This window comes from Octopus bimaculoides, chromosome 3, assembly GCF_001194135.2.
Source record: "Octopus bimaculoides isolate UCB-OBI-ISO-001 chromosome 3, ASM119413v2, whole genome shotgun sequence".
In the NCBI taxonomy this organism is placed as follows: Eukaryota; Metazoa; Mollusca; class Cephalopoda; order Octopoda; family Octopodidae; genus Octopus; species Octopus bimaculoides.
This window is the reverse complement of record NC_068983.1, coordinates 121,675,743-121,685,979: the sequence shown is the minus strand read 5'-3', so window position 1 is coordinate 121,685,979 and position 10,237 is coordinate 121,675,743. Positions and strand designations below refer to the sequence as shown.

General features: G+C 35.0%; 1 protein-coding gene across 3 annotated transcripts in view; it reads left to right on the top strand.

Moving 5' to 3' along the window:
* The window catches only part of LOC106870146 (uncharacterized), a 274,865-nt gene that overhangs the window by 212,135 nt on the left and 52,493 nt on the right, over window positions 1–10,237 (top strand). The gene's annotated exons all lie outside the window — the stretch shown is intronic.

Below are 10,237 nucleotides of genomic sequence, written 5' to 3'. Positions count from 1 at the left end.
TATATATATATATATATATATATATATATATATACATATAGTAGAGAGGGAGAGAGAGATATATATATATACATACATATCTATACACACACACACACATACACACACATACATATATATATATATATACATACACACACACAGTGTTTATATGTGGCTTATAGATACATATGCATGTATGTATGTATGTATACAGAAGTGGAAAAAATGATGCAAAGAGAAAGTGACAGAAAAGAGCAGTGGTGTTCGTTGTAGTTTCTAGTAATTTGAACAAAGCAGTTAGTTTAGCGAGAATTTTTTTCCTATCAGATAAGAAAGGTTTAGTTTGTTTCCGATTTTTTACTTCATTCGAGCAATTTTGCATACAGTTAACGGTGATCTTCAATATAACTGAATATGAAGCCTCGCATAAGGCCATACTGAACACTGCTTGGCGCTGCTGCTTATTTCTTCGCGTTTGCTTTGATCTAAATCAGATATAGAAATCGTTTGAGCACAGATGGATAGTAGAACATGAAGAATACGCAATCAGTGGAATAGAAGAATATGGGCCAAAGAGATGATATTGGGTCATCCTATACATAATGCAATGTTTTCAATGGCAGGTAAAGTCGTTCTATATCTGCCTTAGGATGGTGTATTCTTTGCATTGTCAACAATTTTCATATTTTTTTGTCAGGATTACAAATTTCAGTAATTGACTACTTAATGATATTGAAACTGTAAGTCACGACCGGTATGACTAAAATATTGATAACTTCGATCCTGTTTCTTGCATTCAGTTCTGTCTTGAGTGTTGCCCTTACCCTACGATAACGTTCTCTTCTGATCCTTTCCATCATCACTGAATGTTTGATTCCATCACCTTCAGAATACCTTAGGTAGCTGTAGCTCTCCGCTTCTTCTAACTCCTTTATGACATTCTGCTGGTCAAGATAAACGTTGGCTGTTTCTACCATTTTTCCTTTGATAAAGGTAGCTATTTCACATTTATCAAAGCCAAATTGAATCCTGATGTCATCACTTAAATGCTTAACAATCGCTAGTAAGCCCCGTAGATGTTGGTCATTTTTTGCAAAGAGCTTTAAATCATCCATGTAAATGAGATGATTTATATTTTATCAAGCATTTTATAACCGTACTGTACATCATTGAGCAATTTCGAGAGAGTTAGACAAAAGCTAGATAAAAGAGGAGTGGTGATAATAAGTCACCCTGGAAAATGCCACATGAAATTCTTACATCTCCAGCATTTAGAGATTCATTGTCACTGTTCAAAGTCAGTGTGGTTCTCCATGATCTCATACTTACAGACAAAAGTTTCGCAGAGTAGGAGCTATTTTATACATTTCCAGACATTTTAAAATCCTGCTATGTGGTAGGCTATCAAAAGGTTTTTTATAGTTTATCCAAGCTATTGACAAGTTTTTGTGTCGTTTGTGTCAATCTTCCAAGATCATCTTATTGATGAGTTTCTGATCTCTACAACCATAGGATCTACGTTTGCATCCGTTTTGCTCATTAGGGAATATGCCACTTTCTATTTAAAAACTATAAGTATATTCAGTCAGGACAGATGTTAGCGTTTTATACGTTGTTGTTAAGCAGGTTATGGGTCGATAATTTGTTGGTTCATTTCTTTCTTCCTTTTTTGGAAGTAGGAATGTAACACTATTAACTAGTCAAGAGGGAATCATACTAGGTTGTTGCAAAACATTGTTGAAAAGTTTTGTTACCAGTTCATGACTCCCTGGGAAGGCATTCAACCAGAAGTTAGGAATTTTGTCCTTTCCTGGAGACATCCATTTGCTCGACCTCCTGAGAGCATATCTTACGTCTTCTACCTTGACGCACTCCCACTTTTGCTCTAACGAGCGTGGATGGTCATTTGTTGGAATATTCTGGTTGTGGAGTACTTCCAGCTCCTGTGTTTCGGAAAGATTTGAATCAGTAGCTGATTTTTCGCACCCAGTCTAGTTCCTCACTGGAGTGCGCGGCCCTTGTTGACTCGTGTGACGGCCGATTAGGTGTCTATTTTGCTTTGTTATCATTGAAGCATGACGAGCTTTGACGTTGATATTAGGGTACGGATCTCTCTGGTTAGAGTTAATTTTTTGAGACAACACCACATCTGAGTTCTCTTAATGAAAACATTGCTCGTAAGGTAGCTTCTTAAGGGTAGCATATCTGTATTCGTCTGTATTTACTATTTAGCCATACCGGTCGCGACTTTCGATCAATACTTTAGTCAAACCGGTCGTAACAGTTTCAATATTATTAACTGGTCAGTTACTGAAATATGTAATCTTGACAGAAAAATACGAAATTATTGACAATGTACCCCTTTAAGGCAGATCGTAAGTCGCGACCGGTATGGCTAAAGTATGGATCACTTCGATCCTGTTTCTCGTAATTAGCTCTGTCTTGAGTATTGCCCTTACCCTGCGATAACATTCTTTTCTGATCCTTTCCCTCATCATTGAATGTTTGATTCCATCACCTTCAAATACCCTTAAGTATTTGTAGCTCTCCGCTGGTTCTAGCTCCTTTATGATTTTCTGTTAGTCAAGAATAACGTTGTATGCTTCTATCATCTTTTTCTCTGATAAAAGTAGCTTTTGCACATTTGTTATTATTATTATTATCATTATTATTATTATTATTGATTTAACTTAGGTTCGTTCTTATTCCTACTAGGATTTATGCGGGTAGCATAAATACCTGTAACCTTAGGTACCCACTAGCTTTCAATAGTCTTTGAAGTGCTTAAAACCCTTCTGATAGCCTTTCCTGTTTCTAAGAGGCAAGCTTTATGTAGAAGCTCTGCATGGCATTCTATTCCATTTTTCTTCAACCATTTGTCTATATCGTTGCTTTCAGTTCCTAATGTACCAGTTATTATAGGCACAGTCTTTACAGTTTTCATATTCCAAATTCTTGAAATTAGTTTTCATATTCTAAATTCTTGCATTATCATCATCATCATCATCATCATCATCATCATCATCATCATCATCATCATCATCATCATCATCATCATCATCATCATCATCATCATCATCATCATCATCATCATTATCATCATCATCATCATCATTATCATCATCATCATCATCATCATCATCATCATTATCATCATCATCATCATCATCATCATCATCATCATCATCATTACCCTCACTACCATTCGCAATATGATTATTACTATTATCAATATCATTATTAATCTTATTATGATCAGTAGGCTGCATGCTTGTTATAAAGGTCTTTTAATACTAAGTTTGCCACCTAAGTTCAAATTGCTACCCTCGCTTTTCATTTCATTTTGTATGAATTAGAATTTTTACCTGGTGGCTCACCTTATTTACACCGTCTTTTCTATTACCAATAAACTTTTCTTTACCATTCTTCTCATTGAAATATGCCTTAGTATTTTTATTTTTATTGTTATGATGATCGCTATCATTATTCATCCGCCGCATTGCTTCTGCATTTTTAGGTATATTCTTAACCTCACCGTTTGGAATAAAATGAATTTTCTCCTGATAACCAATTTCGACTAATACTAAAGATGTTTCGGCAAAAGGAAAACGGAAATTCACTTGGGAAGCCGACCGTCTGTATTTCAAACAAATGTCAGGAGCAGATGACACGATAAATCGATAAATACATATGAACCAGTTGTTGTTGTTGGCACTCCGTCGCTTACGACGTCGAGGGTTCCAGTTGATCTGATCAACGGAACAGCCTGCTCGTGAAATTAACGTGCAAGTGGCTGAGCACTCCACAGACACATGTACCCTTAACGTAGTTCTCGGGGATATTCAGCGTGACACAGTGTGACAAGGCTGACCCTTTGAATTACAGGCACAACAGGAACAGGAAGAGTGAGAGAAAGTTGTGGTGAAAGAGTACAACAGGGTTCGCCACCATCCCCTGCCGCAACCTCGTGGAGCTTTAGGTGTTTTCGCTCAATAAACACTCACAACGCCCGGTCTGGGAATCGAAGCCGCGATCCTATGACCGCGAGTCCGCTGCCCTAACCACGGGACCATTGCGCCTCCACATATGAGCCAGTAAATAGAGAGCAAAAGACACATTCTATTACATAAAACAAATCTAAAGAATATATGACAAGCTATATCACACAACTAAATGTAACATACAGCAATATTTGATTAGGATGGCGAATTGACGGAATCGTTAGAGGGTCACAAAAATGCTTTGCGGTATTGTTTTCAGCCCTTAATATCCCGAGCTCAGATCTCACTGGGGCCAATTTTGTCTTTCATCCTTTTGAGGTCGGTAGAATAAAGTACCAGTCAAAAGCTTAGGTCGAGGTAATCGTCAAGTGTCCGTCTCCTCATAATTTCAGACCTTCTGCCTAGGATAGAAAAAATATATTTGACCAGAGCGGTGAGTTGGTAGAATCGTTAAGGTGCTGTAAAAATGCTTTGTAGTATTTCTTCTGTCTCTTTACGTTCTGATTTCAAAATCTTCAAAAAGTAGTGGACTGTGTAAGAAAATATTCCAAATTGAAAAGTAGATAAACATCTAGCAGATAAATATCCATCTTTCTATGCATGCTTGTATGTATGTATGTATGTATGTATGTATGTATGTACGTATATACGTTTGTATGTATGCATGTATGCATGCATGTATGAATGTATGTTTGTATGTATGTATGTATGTATGTATGTATGTATGTATGTATGTATGCATGCATGTATGTATGTATGTATGTATGAATGTATGTATGTATGCATAAGGATTGCCCGTTGAAGTTTAAAATGATATTCAATAGCATTCTTAACTTTGAAACAATTCAAATGTTTAAGCTGCAGGCAACCCAAATTGATAAAAAAAAAGAGATAACTTGCAGCCTCGAAAAGTACCGTAATTCACTAGATTACCGTAATCTGGTAAGTCTGTATGATTTTATAACCTGACCAAATCTAAAAATAGCCGACAGTCTCTATCACATGAGCATAAAGAAAGCAACAGTCAAGAGTCGACAACACCAAGATATTGTTTTCCATTATTTATGTATATGTTGAAACGACGTACTTGTAGTGTAATTTCTATATTCTATATATATGAAACATATCTGAGATATATATAAGAAAAGTAAAAAGTATAGCTGTGTATTTCTATTACATTCCTATGATTTGCCACAATTGCGATGTAATTTTTATGCATATATATATATATATATAATATATTTGATGTGTCTAATTTGTTTTACTCGCATAATTGCCTCTATACCCGCTCGATTTGATCCTTCGTATAATCTTTCTGTACCTTGTGAAATGATCCCCTGTAAAGACATCAGAACCTAAGTTTGAATCTTTTGACCACTACTAAGTGTCTTCTATACGGAGAATCTCTGCAAATATAATAAACTACTCCAAATCTTTGTTAGAGTATGCGCATAAGTGGAGTCAAGACCGGTTAGTTCATACTGGTATCAAGTCGTATTAGTTGTATTAATTTGACTTCCTTATTACAGCTATATATGTATGTGTGGGTATGTATGTGTGCATGTGTGTGTGTATGTTCGTGCGCGTGCGTGCGTGTGTATATTTGTGTGTCCAGTATGTTGAAAAGGTTATAATCCGAGTTGTGTCCTCATGAAGCTCATTTGCACATTCCAATACTCCAAAGTATATTTGTAGATCTTAAATTTCATATAGAAGTTGAAAATACTGAAGAATACTGTAAAATATTAGAAAATATTTTTTGCAAAGTAATTACATAACAAAACAGAAGGCTGGAATAAATAATACCCCCAAATTTTTCCAATCTTGTTTTGATACATATCTGTGTGTGTGTGTATGTGTATAATTGTGTGTGTGTGTGTGTGTGTGTGTATGTGTATAATTGTGTGTGTGTGTGTATGTGTATAATTGTGTGTGTGTGTGTATGTGTATAATTGTGTGTGTGTGTGTATGTGTATAATTGTGTGTGTATGTTTATAATTCTGTGTGTATTTGTATGTGTATATACATATGTGTGTTCGTGTGTGTATATCTATATGTATATATGTGTGTTATGTGTGATGTGTGTTTGTATGCATGTATGTTTGTTTGTACGTGTAATCTGCGAAGTAAGAGAGTATAGTGTTGGCCATTTTTTGATAGGGCTGTGTAATGACAACAGGAATCTAATACCAATGTGTTTGTGGATTTTAAATTTTTCATGAAACGTTATATATTAATATATTAATATATTAATATATTAATATTGCATGAAAACTTGCAGTAACATTGAACACACCCGGCAGCTATAATTTATTTCATTATGACTCTGCTATATAGAACAGCATGAAACCGGCGGTATCGAACCAATAGTTCATTTTTATCATATGTCAATCCACTCACTCACTCCCATATGAATATAAACATTCACACAGACATATATGCTGGTGTGAATGTAAGTTTGTGTAAATACCTCTAAGAGCTGTGAAATAAAACAGTGATTGCTCACAGCATATTCTGTACAGTTCCTCAAAATCTATGTGACTCTATGTATGGATAGCGTTTGTATGCAGTGTGTATGCTGCATATGAGCATGAATAAAGTAAGAACGTGTGCATGCACATGTGTATGATGTCTCAGTGCGTGATAAGGAATTTTTTTTACTAAGAAAACAGAGTTTTACATTACATTGAAACAAATCACGTCTGAATTTGGGTATATTTTCATCACTGGAAGTCATCGTGTTGGGGAAACAAGCCGGTTGTTAAAAAAGTAATGGCTTCTTATTTAGAACTTCGATGACATTCCAGTATTGATTATATCATCGATATTTTCCACACAACTCACTTCTGCTAGCCTAATGAGATTTCCTCGTTCAGTTTTTACTAACAAACTAATTTATTTACGCTATACGAAACCGTATTTGGTCGGCTTTTATCTTGGAGACTGATTGAAAAATCAAAAAACTTGAATAAATATACAAATAATTTCGTTTGCTCGATGGAATTGTATGTGGCTGTGAGTGTGTAGGGTTGTGTGTGTATATGTATTTATGTACGTATACACACATATATTTATTTATACGCACATACATACATATACAAGCATACTTACACATATACATGTATGTATATATATATACACACAAATATATACATATATACATATGTGTACATATATGCATGTATGTGTGCGTATGTATATGTGTATGTATGTATGTATGTATGTATGTAGGTAGGTAGGTAGGTAGGTAGGTAGGTAGGTAGGTAGGTAGGTATCCCTCCGGTACTTATCTGAATTTCATGTTTTTGGATTTCTCATGAAATAGCGATGAAGAGAAACCTCAGCTTCAAATAAATAAGCTACGTACTATGGCTAAAGCATTTTCTTCTCTCGTATATAAATTGAAACCCTATGTGTGTAAGTATGCATATATATATATATATATACTGTGTGCGTGTGCGCATGTGTGCATGTGTTCGTGTGTGTGTGTGTGTGTGTGTGTGTGTGTGTGTGTGTGTGTGTGTGTGTGTGTGTGTGTGTGTGTGTGTGTGTGTGTGTGTGTGTGTGTGTGTGTGTTGCGTATGTGCCTGTTATGAAAAGAGAGATTGAGAACATTAGAAATCTATCACTTCTGGTTTTGCAGTAATGCAAATAAAGTATATTATAGTATATTATTAATATAAAAATGGTTTTCTGAGGAACGTTCTGCTGTTTGTTAGTTTTTTTTGTTTTGTGTTGGTAAGAAAATTTTCATTCGGATATTATTATAATATATTCTAAGTATGAGTTTGAGGTTCCGTCTGGTAAGAGCTGTGTTCTGTTTTATGAACTTTTAAGTTATAAATTCATCCATTATATAATCAGTGTGAATCTGGTTCTTATACAATTTGCGGAAGCTGTATATTTTTACCGGATGCTGCATTTGTAGTTGTAATCTTCCGCTGTTTGGTCAACTAATTTATTAAAGTAGTAATTGTGCCAGTTTTAAGCATCGGACTCGATTATTCAAGGCCTCTTGAGTGATGAAAATTTTAAAACTTATCTGAGAAGGTGTTAAGTTGGAAAGAAAGTCCTATCAGCATTTTAAGGTGGGAAAGAAACAAATCCATATATTTGACCATGCTAATTTTACCCGCATTATTGATAAGATAATCCAATCTATCTGGAATATTGATGATCCCTCGAACACAAAATTCTTCTGGTTTCGAAGCAAATAAACACTCGATACAGTTTTTAAAACCTTCACAATTAATAAACTGTTTTTTCTCTAAATAATGTTGCAATGATATGAAAAGGATGATTGTCAGATGGAGCAAAGTCAGGAAGGTAAGGAAGACGAGGTAAAACTCCCATATTTAGTACCATAATCTTTTCTTGAGTAATTTGGGCATTAGGTGGTCTTATATTATTGCGTAAGAGCAAACCCCCTTTACGATTTACCAATGAGTGCGCTTTTTTCTGCGAATATTTGAGCAATGTTTCTAATTGACGACAACACATCCTCTCATTAACTGTTTTATTTTAGTTTAACATTTCATGATAGACTACCCTTCCTATCCCTTCATATCAAACACGGACCATAGCTTTTTCGGGAACTTAGTTTTGGTTTGGTGATGGATTCTCCTTTTTAATTGGGCGCTAATCATTGTCGTGTTCATTGGATATGATTATGGAGAATCCAGTTTTAATCCCTTGTGATTATTCTATTCAGAAAAGGTTCAGCAATAAGTCTATTCTTCATTGACGAGCAAAGGGCAACTCTTTGATTAAGCTGAGAATCAGTCAGATGATGTGAGGGGGAATAACCAGGTTTAGACGCTTTTCATAATTCATGAAGGTGTTTTATGATTGAAGCGTGACGTGAATTGCTATGTTACGTTAATATTCGTGCAGTTTTCTTTAAATTTTCCTGAATTATGGTTTTCAGTAGCTCAACATTGATAAAACCTGATCGTCCACATTGAAGAGCATCTGCGAAAAAAAAAAAAAAATTCCAGAGAGAAAGTGGCCAAATCATCTTTGGCATGTCCAAATTATTTAAAGCTTCATTTCATAGTCAGAACAAATATTTCTTGTCACTTCCGTTACTGAAGAACTCCTTTCAAATTCTTACTGCATGCAGTGTTTGATATAAGTCTGATCTAAACTCATTTTAGAAGGGTAAAATCTATACGAATTTCATCACAATGGTATATAGTAATCTGCAGAAAAAGAAGAAAAACATTATGTATTGGAAATGTACCTTCAAAATGATCATGTCAAACATGCTACAGAACTTGCTTTCCGAGCTTAATATTATATTTAGCAACTGATATTTTGTATCATTGTCATATTTTGTTTGTTATGACTAGGCTTGTATAAGAATTTACTAGTTTGTACTGAGTTGCTAAATTAAGGTAACAATTCTTTATTGTTACGTTTAATAATATTATGAACTGAATTTATGCTAGAGTTATGTTAAATCGTAAAAGCATATCAACATATACGGTGTAGATAGTGGTGTAGATAATTGGAAGCGACTACATTCTCTAAAGTAGACAAGTATGTCATGAATTTATGGCCGAAAAGGAAACCTATAACTAACCACTCCTTCTGGGGGGGGGGGTATAGATTACCTCGTAGACAGCTGAAGTGAACTTCAAACCGGCGACAGCTTTTTCATAATGATTTCACGCAAAGCAGATGGTTTTATAGCGTGATGTGTGTACACGTTATCCAATATTATATTAATAGTTTCAGTTACTGAGATGTTAGTGAAAAAATTCAATAAAAAGATCAAACTTGAACATACACTTGCTTTAATAGAAAATGTCTGAAAATAGGTGTTCCCTATTTACACACAAATGCAAACACACACGCACACACACACACACGCATTCATGCACACACACTCGCACGCACAAACACACATATATATATATATACTTATATATGTATGTAAGAGTGTGAGTGTGTTTGTATGTGTGTGTGCGTGTATAGATAGTTTTATATATATATATATATATATAAACATACGAAGCAGCGAGGATTAAAAAATAAATATAACCTATTGTGTGTGTGTGTGTGTGTGTGTGTGTACATACAGTATATATACATATACGTATGTGCATATGTATATATGCAGGTGTGTATGTATGTAGACACACACATATACGCACATATATATATTGGCACAAAACCTCCCCACAACACTACCAGACCTAACATCACCCTAACCTTTCTCTCTCTCTCTCTCTCTCTCTCTCTCTCTCTCT